A 14997-nucleotide genomic window follows, 5' to 3' on the forward strand; every position below is an offset into this window, starting at 1 on the left:
AGAGGGAGAGGGAGAAGCAGGCTCCCCACTGAGCAGGGAGCCCGATGCGGGGCTCGATCCCAGGACCCTGGGATCATAAGCTGAGCTGAAGGCAGACGCTTAACGACTGAGCCACCCAGGCGCCCCTCCAACTCTTGATTTCATTTCAGGTCATGATCTTGGGGTCATGAGATTGAGCCCTGAGTCAGTCTCCACACCAGTGGTTTTCACTCCCTCTCTCCCTCCCTGTGCCCCTCCCCCCCTGCTTGGGCATGTGTGCTCTCTAAAAAAAACAATAAAAAATAAAAATGTGTAGTCAGATCCTCTGCCCATTTTTAATAGAACTATTTTTGTTTTGGGTGTTGAGTTGTATGGGTTCTTTACATATTTTCGGTGTTAACCCCTTTGGGGATATGTCATTTGCTAAAACCTTCTCCCATTCGGTAGGTTGCTTTGTCAACCTTGTTGATGGCTTCCTTTGTTGTGCAAAAGCATTTTATTTTAGTGTGATCCTAGTGGTTTAATTTTGTGTTTGTTTCTCTAGCCTCAGGAGGCCTATCCAGTAAAATGTTGTCAAGGCTGATGTCAAAGATTCTTGCCTGTGTTTTCTTGTAGGAGTTTTATGGCTGTCGGTCTCACATTTAGGTCTTTAATCCATTTTGAGTTTATTTTTGTGTATAGTGTAAGGAGTGGTCAGTTTCATTCTTTTGCATGTAGCTGTCCAGCTTTCCCAGCAGCATTTATTGAAGAGAATGTCTTGGGGTGCCTGAGTGGCTCAGTTGTTTAAGCGACGGCCTTCGGCTCAGGTCATGATCCTGGAGTCCCATGGGACCCCGCATCGGGCTCCCTGCTCAGCAGAGAGTCTGCTTCTCCCTTTGACCCTACCCCCTCTCATGCGCTCGCGCTCTCTCAAATAAATAAAATCTTCAAAAAAAAAAAAAGAGAATGTCTTTTCTTCATTGTATATTCTTGCCTCCTTGGTTGTAAGTTAATTGACCATATAAATGTGGATTTATTTCTGGGTTCTCTATCCTGTCTTCTTGATCTGGGTGTCTATGTGCCAGTACCATACAGTTTTTTTAAAAAATTGAAGTATAGTTAAACACACAATGTTAAATTAGTTTCATGTGTACAGTAGTGATTTTACAAGTGTATATACATTATGCTGTGCTCACAAGTGTAGCTCCCATCTGTGACCATAAAACACTAATATTAGAGTACCACTGACCATATTTTCTGTGCTTTTATCCCCGTGACAGACTAGAAGCCTGTATCTCCCACTCCCCTTCACCCATTTTGCTCGTCCCTCATCTCCCCCCCCCCACTTACTTAAACTGTTCCCTAAACTGGGAACAGTCCGTTTATTTCCTGTTATTTATGGATTTGTTTCTACTTTGTTTTTTAGATTCCACGTATAAGTGAGGTCATAGTATTTGTCTACCTCTCTCTGACTTACTTCACTTAGCAGAATACCCTCTAGATCCACCTATGTTGGCAGGACAAGATCTCATCCTTTTTTATGGCTGAATAATATTACATTGTATTTATGTACATCTTCATCCATTCATCTTTTGGTGGACACTTGGGTTGCTTCCATATCTTGGCTGTTATAAATTATGCTGCAGTAAACATAGGAGTGCATATAGCTTATCAAATTAGTGTTTTTGTTTTCTTCAGGTAAACCCAGTGGTGGAATTACTGGATCATATGGTAATTCTTTTAAATTTTTTGAGGAACCTCCATACTGTTTTTCACAGTGGCTGCACCAGTTTACATTCCCACCACCAAGGCACGAGGATTCCATTATTTCCACAGCCTCGTGAACATTTATTATTTCTTGTATTTTTGATTCTAGCCATTCTGACAGGTGTAAGGTGCTATGTCATAGTGGTTTGATTTGCATTTCCCTGATGATGAGTGATACTGAGCATCTTTTCATGTGTCTGTTGTCCGTCTGTACATCTTATTTGGAAAAATGTCTCTTCAGGTCCTCTGCCCATTTTTTAACCAGATTGTATTTTTGGTGTTGAGTTGTGTAAGTTCTTTACATGTTTTGGATATTAACCCCTTAGGAGATGTATCATTGATGGACATCTTCTCCTGTTCAGTAGGTTGTCTTGTCATTTTGTTGATGGTTCCCTTTGCTGTGCAAAGGTTTTTTATTTTGATGTGGTCCCAGTACTTTAATTTTGCTTTTGTTTCCCTAGCCTCAGGCAACCTCTTCAGAAAAATGTTGCTAAGGCCAGTGTCGAAGAGATTACTGCCTGTGTTTTCTTGGAGTTTTTTGGTTTCAGGTCTCATATTTGGGTCTTTAATCCATTCTGAGTTTATTTTTGTGTATGGTGTAAGGAAGTGGTTGGTTTCATTCTTTGCATGCAGCTGTCCAGTTTTCTTGGCACCATTTATTGAAGAGACGGTCTTTTCTTCATTATATTCTTGCCTCCTTTGTTGTAAATTAATGGACCATATATGTGTGGGTTTATATCTGAGCTCTCTATTCTGTTCCATTGATCTTTGTGTCTGTTTTTGTGCTAGTGCCATATGGTCACATTACTGCAGCTTTGTGTAGTATATCTTGAAATCTAGGATTACATGTACAGCTTTGTTGTTCTTAAGACTGCTTTGGCTATTCAAGCTCTTCTCTGGGTCCATACAAATTTTAGCTTTATTCTAGTTCTGTGAAAAATGTTGTTGGTATTTTGATAGGGACAGGATTGGATCGTAAGGCCTTTTTTTTTAAGATTTTATTTTTAAGTAATCTCTACACCCAACATGGGGCTTGAACCTACAACCCTGAGATCAAGAGTCACACTTTCCACCTACAGAGCCAGCCAGGTGCTTCTACATAGTATGGACATTTATTTATTTGGACGTTTTAACAATATTAATTTTTCTAATCCATGAGCATGGAATATCTTCTCTAAGATTTTATTTACTTTAGAGAGAGAGAGTACAGACAGGGGGAGGGGTAGAGAGAGAATCTTAAGCAGACTCCACACCGGGCACAGACCAACGTGGGGCTCGATCTCATGACCCTGAGATCATGACCTGAACCGAAATCTAGAGTCATACGCTTAACTGACTGAGCCACCCAGGCACCCCCATGGAATATCTTTCTATTTGTGTTGTCTTCAATTTCTTTCATCGGTGTTTTATAGCTTTCAGAGTACAGGTCTTTAACCTCCTTGTTTAGGTTTATGCCTAGGTATTTTATTCAGTATTTCACTATTTTAATTTACCTTCCCTGATTTCTAGTGACTTTAACATAAAAATATAAATTTTTGGTGATTTGCTTTTAAAAACGTTGTGATTTTTCTTTCTTATGAAGGTTTGTCTTACTGATTTATAGGAAGTCTCTAAATATTCCACGCAGTAATATTTGTTACTTTGATAGACTTGCAAATATCTTCTCCCTATCTGTCTCTTCATCTTTTTTATAGTGTATTTTCTAATATGAAAATTTTTTCAGATTTATTTATTAAGAGAGAGAGCACATGTGGGGGAGTGGAGGAGCAGAGGGAGAGGGAAAGAGAAACCCAAGCAGATGCCATGCTGAGAAGGGAGCCCAACATGGGGCTCAATCCCATGACCTTGAGTCATGACCTAAGCTGAAACCAAGAGTCAGACGCCTGACTGTGCCATCCAGGTGCCCCTAATAGGAAAGTTTTTTTGTTTTTTTTTTTAATATTTTATTTATCCATGAGAGACAGAGAGAGAGAGAGAGGTAGAGGGAGAAGCAGGCTCCCAAGGAGCAGGGAGCCCGATGCGGGACTCGATCCCAGGACGCTGGGATCATGACCTGAGCCGAAGGCAGACGCTCAACTATCTGAGCCACCCAGGCGCCCAATAGGAAAGTTTTTAAATACCATGTTTATCAATCTTTCCCTTATGCTTTGTTCTAGTCTTTGAAAAACCCTTTTCTCCTCCAGTATCATAAAGCTAAGCCTATATTTTCTTGTAAATTTTTTTCACATAGTCTTTCATTGACCTAATTTTAGTTTTGATAATGGTATAGGTTAGAGTCCTGGTTTTCTTTATTTCCAACATTAGGTCATCCCTTCCCAATTGATTTGAAATGGGATTTGTCATATATAAGTTCCCCTCTGTGAACAGGCTAGAATCAGAAGAGTCTGGTGTGATAAGTATCTTCCCTACCCCCAGCACATACACACATACATATGTACATACATACATACATACCCTTTTCCTCTTCAGAACTTGCTTGTCTGTTCTTGGCCTTTTAATCTTTAATCTGGGTTTTAAGATGTGTCCTTTTCTATAGAAAAGTACCATATTTGGCTTTAATTGGAACAGTATGTAATTTACAAAATCCAGAACTGGGGGAAGAGTTGACATATTTATAGTACTGTCTTCCTATCATAAACATGGTATCTCTCTATTTTGGTCATCTTTATTTCCTTAAGTAAAATCATACAGTTTTCATCACACAGCTTTTGCATATCCTTTTTGGCTTTTATTTTTTTAATTTTAATTTTTTAAAAATTTGAGAGCGAGAGCACAAGCAGGGGTGGAGGAGGGCTAGAGGGAGAGGGAGTAGCAGACTCTGTGCTGAGCAGGGAGTCCGATGCGGAGCTCAATCTCACGACCCTGAGATCACGACCAGAGCCAAAATCAAGAGTCAGACGCTTAACTGACTGAGTCATCCAGATGCTCCTGAGGTCCATTAGTTTTAATGCTGTTGTGAATGGGTTCTTTTTAATTTTTTAACTTTTATTTTTTTAATTTTTAATTTTCTTTTTAAGATTTTATTTTTTTATTTAACAGAGAGAGAGAGCACAAGCAGGGGAACAGCAGGCAGAGGGAGAGGGAGAAACAGGTTCCCCACCGAGCAAGGAGCCTGATCAGTGGGGCTTGATTCCAGGACTCTGGGATCATGACCTGAGCTGAAGGCAGCCTAACTGACTGAGCTACCCAGGCACCCCAGAATGGATTCCTTTAAAAAAATATTACATTTTTGGGCGCCTGGGTGGCTCAGATGGTTAAGCGTCTGCCTTCGGCTCAGGTCATGATGCCAGGGTCCTGGGATCGAGTCCCGCATCGGGCTCCCTGCTAGGCGGGGAGCCTGCTTCTCCCTCTGCCTCTGCGTCTCTCTCTCTCTGACTCTCATGAATAAATAAATAAAATAAAATATATTACATTTTTGGTGAAAATAATTTCTTCACTGTAGTGGGGTCACAGGTTAGAAGATTCTAAAGTTTTATCACAGCATTTTCTTGGGGCACTTGATTTACTTCTTAAGTAATCTCTATGCCCAAGGTGGGGCTCAAACCCACGACCCTGAGATCAAGAGTCACATGCTCTACTGACTGAGCCGGCCAGGCACCCCCACTTTGGGGCACTTTAAACTGTGGGAGGACTTATTCAGTCTATGCCATGCATACTCCTGGGGAACCACGGTCAGGCTACAAGGACCAACATTCATTGACTAAACGCTGAACATTTCCAGTGTGTTAGGTAATGGACCACACAGAATAGGACCTACTCCCTGCCTTCATGGAGCTTCTTTGCACTCTGGGGAAGGAACCAGATGTTAGATAATCCCACGGGTAATAATTAACATTCTTCTTTCCTGTGAAGGGAAGATATATATGAAAACATATAAAAGGGGACCCATCTTGAACAGTCTGGGAGAGAAGATGAGTAGGTGTTAATACACAAAACCATTGTAGGAAGAGCAGGTGCCGAGGCCCAATGGCAGAAGAGAACACGCCTCATTTGCGAAACTAGAAGAGGAAATTAGCACAGCAAGAGCAGTGGGATGTTGGGAACAGATGAGAAACAGGAGCAAGATAAGGAGCTTATAATCCCAATTAAAGATTCTGGTTTTTTATCTGTGACCAGTGGGAAGCCACTAAGGATTTTAAGCGAAGGGATGACATGACCAAATTGGCATTTTTAAGAGATCCCCTTGGCTTCTATGTAGAGAATGATTGTGGAGGGGGCACAAGTTCACGTGATGACGGAGAGACATGAATGCATTTGAGATATTTGGAAGTAAAATCAAGAGTACTTGGTAATGGACTATGGGGACTGAAGGAGAAAGGCACACTCCGTGATGATTCCTTGGCTTCTGACTGGAACTGGTTGCCTACTATGTTTGTGGAGGTTGGGGACTATGATTGGTTGGGAGGAAGAAAAAAACCATGTTGGGTTAGACTGAGGTGTCAAGACAATGAGACATGCAAGTGGAGATGTCAGGTAAGCACTTGTATATATACTGGGCTGGAGACAGAGCTATGGAAAGGCATTGGCATATTCATGGTAATCAGAAATGCTGGGGTGAATGAGATCAAGTTGGCTAGGGAAAAGAAGAGGTGGCAGTGGAGGGCTCAGCTTTAAGGAAAACTAAGTTGGATTACAGGTGATAAAACTTGCAAAGGAGTCAGATATGAAAAACCAGGAGAATGGGGTGTCCTGAAAGCAGAATTTGTATTTAGAGAAAGGGAGTGATCAGTAGCATCAAATGTTGCTGCGAAGTCAGGTCGGATAAGAATTCAAAAATGTCCATTGTACTTAGTCATGCCATTGTCACTCAGAGTGGGTTTCTCTCCAGTTCCTATTCTGTGAAGGACACCAACAGAGGGAAAGATAGTACTGCTAGGACCAGAGAACAGGGCTCCTCAGGACTGGAGGAAGGCAGACATTTGTGTAGGTGTGAAAGACATGAGCTCAGAGGTGCAAAGAACCAGCTGGGGCATGAAGGCTTGGAACCTCTGCCACACTGGAGGCAGTAAAACTGCATGCAGTCAAACACCAGGTTCCAGAAAGGCCAGGCACCAAGTAAGGAAGTCAGGCTACTGTGTCTCAGCTTTGAGTCTCCTCAAGCAAACTGTGTCCTCTGTGGTGTCTTTTGCAGGGTCCAGCATATAGATAACCAAGCGTGTGACCATCCATGCTCCAGGGAGGCCCTTCTGAACAGCAGCAACAGTACAGACCCTTCAGACTGTATTTTCACTTTATCAGTCTTTTCATATTTTTCTAATATAAATCTTTTCAAAGGAAACTTTAAATGTAACTCCAGTATGGAAAATAGAATCTGTGGAATTGCTGTTGAGGCAGGAAGGGACCATCCCCCTGCCTTTTTATGGAAGCCCGGGGACCTGAGGAGTACATTAGAAAGCCTTCCAGTACATTTGGCAAAGGGAGATTTGGGTTGGATGGGTTTTGCCCTGGAATGCCTGTGATACTGCCTTGCAAATAAAATCGTATGTGTAACTGCCGGTGTATTCTATGAAGATCTGGTGGGTACTTTATAATGCTGAGTAGCATTCCCCTGTATGGAAGTATCCGTGTATTTATTTATTCACCTGTTGAGGGACATTTGGGTTATTTCCACTTCTTGGTAGTCACAAATTCATGAGTACAGGTTTTTGTGTGAACATAAAGTTTCATTTCTCTAAGGTGAATACCCAGAAATGGAATTTCTGGATCGTATGATTTAGTGTATGTTTAACTTTAAACTACTACAGTTTTTGTGCGAACAGAAGTTTATTTCTCTAAGGTGGATATGCAGGAGTGGAATTTCTGGATCATATGATTATGTTTCACTTTAAACTGCTGCGATTTTACAGAGAGGCTATACCCTTTTGCCTTCCCATCAGCAATGAATGACAGTTCCAGTTGCTCTGTATCTTAGCCAGTACTTAATACTGTATTTTTTATTTTAGCCATTCTGATAGGTGTATCGTGGTATCTCGTTGTGGTTTTAATTTGCTTTTTTAAATAGCTAATGATGTTGCCATGTACTTATTTGCCCTCCTTATATCCTCTTTGGTGAAGTATCTGTTGGAGTACTTTGGCCACTACTAAACTGAGTTGTTTTGTTACTGTGGAATCTTTTTTAAGAGTCTTTATATAAACTAAATACAAGTCCTCTGTTAGGTGTTATTTGCAACTGTTTGCTCCCAGTCTGCGACTTTCCTTTTCATCCCCTTAACAGTGTCTTCCACAAAGAAAAGGGTCTTAATTTTGATGAAGTCCAATTTCTCATTTTTCTTCTTTTCTAGAGCATGCTTTTGGCAACAGGTCTGAGAAGTCTGCCTACTCCTTGGTTATGAAGATCCTCTTCTGTTTTCTTCTAGTTTTTGGTTTTATGTTTTACATTTAGATCTATGATCCATTTGGGGTTAATTTTTATATAAAATACGAAGTTTAAAATAGTTGGTTTTCAATTTTTGCATGCCAGTTTTTTTTTTTTTAAACATTTATTTGAAGAGACTATCCTCACTCCATTCAATTGCTTTTGCATATCTGTCAAACATAAACTGGCCATGTTTATGTGGGTCTGTTACTGCCCTCTCTCCTGTTCCTTTGATCTGTGTCAGTCAGTCCCTTTGCAAATACCATAACTAGCTTTATATTAAATCTTAAGATAGTGTAGCTCTTCCAGCTTGCTTTCTCAAAATTGTTACTCTAGTGCATTTGCCTTTCCATAAATTTTAGGACGAGTTTATAAAAAACACTGATAGGATTTTTATTAGAATTGCATTAAATCTGTAGATCGTTACAGGGCCTAATGAGTATTTAAGTAGGATTGCTTGCTCACTATTTTTTTAAAGATATATTTATTTGAGAGAGAGAGAACAACCCCTTGGTGGGGGGCAGGAGAGGGAGAGAATCTCAGGCAGACTTGCTGTGGAGAGAGGAGTCCAACAGCCCAACACAGGGCTCGATCTCATGATCCCTAGATGATAACCTGAGCTGAAACCAGGAGTCAGATGCTCAACCAACTGGGCCACCCAGGCGCCCCTGCTTGCTCACTCTGATGTGCTATAACCTTTAATGACATAAGGCAGCCTGTTCTTCATTTGCTGTGTTGTGAGTATTCCAGAGTTCAAGCCTGAGGTTATGATTGATTATAGTGGTGTCTTTTGAAGTCTGGCAGTAAAGGAGGTGTGATTATATATCAAATCAGGTAGAAATGGCTGGGAAAAGACAACCAGAATGTTGAGGGGCTTGTCAGGCAAGTCAGCCACCATCATTCACAACTTTGGTCTCTGTATCTCACTTCTGAGCAGGTCATTAAGCAAGACTGTGTGCCGTTAGCCAGCCATTAGGTTCTCTGTATTCAGGGTCGTAGAACTGTTGTGTACTGGGCATGGTCAGATTGTTTCTCTAGATTTTCTTTAATTTCTTCTCCTTGGCGTAGCAGCCTCACTCATACTTCTTTCTCCAAAAACTGCATTAGAAATATACTCATGATCTACCATGATAACACGAACTGCTTCCTCCCCTTTACTGTAGTGTCATCGTGGGAGCTTCGCTTACTTGTTGGCCCCTCTCTCCCCTTGGACCCTTACAGTGACATCTTCTCAGTTCACGCCCATGGTCCTTCTGGTCTGAGACAGTGGTACAGACAGACTTCTAGTGAAATAGTGGGGTGCTAAGGAATCAGCTGTTGCTTGTGTTCTTGTCTTGTTTACTTCTTCCCATTAGTGACGTTCAGTCCCCTCCCCATGCTCTTGACTGTCTTTAGAATAAAAGAAAGAGGGGCGCCTGGGTGGCTCAGTTGGTTAAGCGACTGCCTTGGGCTCGGGTCGTGATCCTGGAGTCCTGGGATCGAGTCCCACATCGGGCTCCCAGCTCAGCGGTGAGCCTGCTTCTCCCTCTGACCTTCTCCCCTCTCATGCTGTTTCTCTCTCTCTCGCTAATACATAAATAAAATCTTAAAAAAAAAAAAAAAAAAGAAAGATAGATAGATTGCTTTTTACCCCCTGAACTAAATGAGAAACACAGGTTATTCTAAGATATCTTTTCCCCTCACGGTACATGAGATTACTCACTAAAGTCTCGTGCAACAGAACTGGGACTGTCACCTTAGTAAACATTCGAGATTCCCTTTTGGTGGCTTATTTTCTTCTCACCAGCATGAGCAGCTCTTGATTATCTCCTCAGATACACAAAAAAAGATCTGTAACTCTGGAGTTTTATAAACTCAGCTGGCTGAGCCCCTCACCCCCGAGCCGGCCGTCCTCCCGTCCGCTTGGGGCATGCAGTGATGTGCAGATTCCGGCATTCTTCGGTGCCGGAGGCCCACGCTGCGGGGCCAGCAAACAGGAAGGCAGACGGCGCTCTGCCAGAGCTGCACGTCCATTCTGTTTCTGTGGCCGGATCTGTAGTGTCTGCCAGAGACGGACGATTTTTGAAATGTACTGTGGGATTGCATTATTTAGGAAACCCCATGATGAAACTTACCTGTTAGTAAATTGAGATCTTTTTTGACCTAATACTACTCCTCTTTGTCCGTATCGTATTTTCCCACGTTGTGCCATCCAGCTGTGGAAGAACAGAGCCAGCATCTCCGCTCAGGTCTGCCTGACTCCCACGTTGGTAGCAGGGATATGGGCCCTGGTTTGGGCCTGTTCTTTTGTTGGTAATGGTGTGGGTGGGAGAAGCCTTTATTTTCTGTTTCCTAAGTGGAGTGGGTTCCACTCTCCTGCTTACATAGCATGGTAAAGTACCAAGCACTTCTGGATCTCTAGCACTGCACTGAGTTCCGCATGAGGAAAGTGACACGCACTTCTGCCCTCCCTACACACCCTGCCCTGTTCGACCTCCTTGGCAACCTTGTTTGCTTCTGCAGCGCCTCCGTTTGGGAGGTGGGAGGAGGAAGATGGTCTTTTCACTTGAATATTGTATGACCATGGACAAAAAATGGTGTCAGCTCCCTTACTGCACTTCTGTACTTTTTCTAGACTGAAAAACGGGACTGGAGGGAGCTGCCTCTGTAAAGACACATTTATCCCTAGAGAATTCAGTCCCTTTCCTGACATTCAGTGAACATGGCTACCAATCCTGCTGGAATTTTTGAGATTCAGTTGTGGGCTCATCACATTTGATTGGCCTTTTTTTTCTTCTTTAAGGCGTAAGGAGAAACACCTTATTCTTCAGTCCTTCATCTTTGAAATGCGTACATTCCTTCCTCCTTGACCATCCTTTCATATTGTTTCCTGTCCTGTTCTTCTGTGGACCTTTGTGTCTGCATTGTCTTAATGACCGCCATAGACTCGTCCTATCTAGGCAGATGCTCACGTGCACATGTATGAGGGTTTTCTTACTCTCTTTATCTAAGGAAATGAGATGTTTCTAAATAATTCACCCTCTCTACTCTCTGAGGGCCCTTAACAGCTGAAGCTCTGGGTACGCTGCCTCCCTGGCCCCTTGCTGCTTCTCTGGGTTGTCTTGCCTTTCCTTTTCTTTGAGCAGCTTTTGCTTTGCATGGACTGCCAGTGTCCCTGCTTTTGTAATCCTGTGACAATTTGGGGCCACACACACAAATACCAGTCTGAATGTGGATTGATTGAGGAGCCCCTCCATGTACACAGACCCAGAATAAGAAAACAGATTTCTGGTGATTTCTTCTGTAGGACGCCATCACATTGTGGTTCCTACGTAAGTCCTCTTCCCTGCTTCACTTTATGTAAGGGCTTGGGCAAGCACTTGATTTGTTTATGTTTTTGTCAGAAAATCTAGGCTCTTAGATACTACTCCCCCACCCCCACCTCCATTGTGCAATGAGAAGACCTGGGGCACAGGAAAGCTCGGACTTGTCCAGGGTCACAAAGCCAGCCAGTGGCAGCATCAGGATTGGAACTTGGACACTGCCCCTCTGGAGCTCATGTACATAGCCACTGTCCTTAGAGAACACAGTCACCCCTCCTCCCCCCACCCCCAGGAGGTGCCTTGTTCTGGGCCAGCACACCCACCCACGTGCCTGCCTGAGGACTGCCAAGTGGATGTTGAGAAGGACCCTGAAATTCACTCTGCCTCCCAGTTGACAGTCAACTGCTGGACCAGGTCATTCTGTAGTAGTAGACTCCTGACTGTCTCAGGGCCACACTCTAAAACAGGACAAGAACTGGATCTTGCCCTCCAACACAGACCTTCGATTTCAAGGGAGAACAGGGCCTAGAGAGAGAAGGGAGGACTTTCACCCCTCCATACACAGCCACATTTCAGGTCCCTTGCAGCCAGGCTACTGTCTGATTTGAAGTGAGCCTAACTGATAAACAGAGGCGGCAGGAAGGTTGGGGGACAAGCCAGGACTTGCCTTAAATTCACTATGTGATCTCAGTCAAGTTACTTCCCTTCTTTGAACTCCACGTTTTTTTTTTTTTGCCATGAAATAACTAGTCAACCTGATCCCCCGAGGCAGTTTCACGTGCAATTCTGGCATCCACAAGGTTCTCAATGGTTGCAGTGTCTACAGCCGACTCTGTCCCAGCTGCCCCAGCAGGTCTAGCCCAAGGATGGGGCCGCAGGAGGTGGTGGCAATGCAGTCCTACTTCTCAGACTGGCACAGCGTGTCCAAATGTGCTTGTTTTTTTTGTTTATGAAAAAAATCTTGTTATCAGGTCTACTGTTTACAGGACTGATTGGGGTGGGCAGGGCTAGCATGCAAACTGGCCTTATGACTGACCCACAAGGGGGTTGGGGGCCAGGGGGACTGGGGCTCCTTAGAGCCTTGTCAGATCTCTCCAAAGGCTCCATCTAGGTTTTGTCTAGCAGCTGCCTCCTTCATAGGATGGTGGCAACTACACTGGTGGAGATCTCAGAACACCCGCCCACATGCAGGTCAGCACGTTCTCACCTTTTCCAGACCAAACCACATAAACACCTGGCACCCGATGCCTAAAGAATGATGGTGGGCTTCATGATCACTTGGATGGCAGTCAGCTGCATGCGTTGGGGGGTGAACTGGCTGGCTAGCTCCTCCCACACTGTTGCACCCTGGAGTGGGTATCTTGGAACACTGAAGCAAGAGGGAGGGACAGGGACTTGGGAGACACGGCCTCGTCTGACTCAGTTTCACGGACAGTGTGGCCAGAGGTGAAGCTGCGGGAACAGGAAGCATGAGGAGCAGAGTGGGCAAAGTGGGCCAGGAGGCCTGGGGAAGGTGTGGAGCTTAGCCCAGCAAAGGCAGCTGCTGTCGGAGAGCCCAGGCTGGGCTGTGCCAGTGCTGCCAGCCCAAATCCCACGTGCGTGGGGAAGACTAGGAAGGAGGAGGCTTCCCACCCTGTCCTGCTTTTAACCTCCGTGCTCCAGTGGAGCTACGCCCCCTGTTCACCTCCACCATTTCTGGCCACCCTTCGCCCATCACTCTCCCCCTCAGCATACATACCTGGAACTCGTGGGCTCTGAGGGCAGGTGGCACAGTGGTGCCGCCTTTAGAACATCTTTTCTCATCAGTGTAGCTCCTTGTCCTGAGTAGTAAGTGATCCCACTGCACACACGCATCCAAGCAAAGCTGAAGTGAGTCCTCGGCAAGTTGTGTGCTCTCCTCTCTGCCACTTGCATGGAAGGAACAGGATCTATCCCTATGGCTATCTTGAGATCTTGCTTAGTGCTAAAATGCTTAAAGATCTGCCCCTCCCTACCTCTTGGTCTGAGCAGTAGGAGGGCTGTTTTGGCGTCCTCTGATACCTCCTGCAAGCCTGGCTTTCTTCTGTTGGTCTTAGATTCTCAAGACTGGGCGAGAGCAGCTGAGCACAGACTATAAGGCTCCTGCCTCTGGCAAAGCCATCACCTCTGCTGAGGGTACTTCCTGGGAGCTCTTTTGGCCATGGTGGTCTTAGCGGTTGTGGAGCAGTCCTGGGTGCCCGTCAGTGGTGTGGGCCGTGAGAGGCCAAGGGGCAGCCTTCTAGTAACTGCAACATAAAAGTCCCAAACATCAGAACTCTCCGGAAGGCCCAGTCTCTCTGTGTGCTTCTCCTTATTAGCTCTCCTGGGTTGGGACTGTGTACAGGTGTACACACAAACAGGCAGGGCCTAATAATGCTCTGTCGCCACTTCAAAGCACTTGATGAATCATTTAAAATGTCTGAGCTGTTCAAGTAAAGGTTTCAGATTCCAGGGTAGGGCTGACTGAGGTGTTGGAGCCTTCAGCTGAGAAGGCCTCTGCTCACATGTCTTCAGGTCATCTCTGCCCTGGCCCTGCTGTTGCCTGGCGCCCCACGTGCACACTGCTGCCCAGAAGCAGGTTTCTGAGTAGCGCCCGTAAACGGCACTGTTAGCTTGTACAACACGGCAGCGCCAGAACTTGGGACTGCTGGCTGGGGGGTCTGGCGGTCGGGGTTGCGGTGGGCTGGTGACTATGCAGAAGACCCCAGGGCTTGGTGAGCAGGTAGTTGGGCACAGGGGGCCACATGCCTCCAGTTATCTAACGTCTGTTGTCTCTGCTTCCGGCACAGAGTCAAGAACGGTTGGTGGGAACCTCTCCCAGGAGCTGCTCGGCTCCTTCCAAAGCTGCCCAGCACCCAAGACTAACCTAAGCCTTTCTGACCTAGTCTAGGTCTTTGGGTCACAGCTGGGTGCACATACACCCCCCTCCCTGCACACACCCCCAGCTGCCCTCTCTACCACCACCACACACACACTTGTGCACTTGCATTCCTGTGGCAAAGCTCTGAGTACCTGCCCCTCACTGAGGGGCGCTGTCAAAGGGCTATCTGGGACAAATGACACCCGCTGGTGAGGGGACCGTTGGAGCTGATCCCCCCCCCCCCCCAGCTGTAGTTTTCTGGGAACAGAGTCCCTTCTTGCACGGGGTAGGGCAGAGGTTTGAGTTTGGTGGTCTTGGCACTGAGACACCAGACCCGAATGGGGAGGGCGGGCCTTCTGGCTGAGGTGGATATAAGCCAATCCCTAAGGCCCTGCCTGTGTCCATCGGGAGCTGGAGCCCAGGCTGGCCACAGCGGGGCATTTGATCTCTAAGGAGGAGCTCCATCTGAGCAGTGCCTATAGGTATCAGAACCTGCCTCCCCACCTGGGCAGACTGCTGACATACCCGGAAGGACAACGCCTTCTCCCACCCCTTTTTAAAGTCTGGTATTTCGAAATAATTTTTAGACTCACAGAAGAGTTGCAGAGAGTAGTTTCTGTTCCCCTAGTTTTCCCTAATGTTTAACATCGTCCATAACCATGGTGCTTGCCCCCTTTCTATTCCCTGCGTGCCGGCAGAGGCCACTTGCCAGGAAGGCCTGGGTATGAACACGAGTG

This window comes from Neomonachus schauinslandi, chromosome 7, assembly GCF_002201575.2.
Source record: "Neomonachus schauinslandi chromosome 7, ASM220157v2, whole genome shotgun sequence".
Lineage (NCBI taxonomy): Eukaryota > Metazoa > Chordata > Mammalia > Carnivora > Phocidae > Neomonachus > Neomonachus schauinslandi.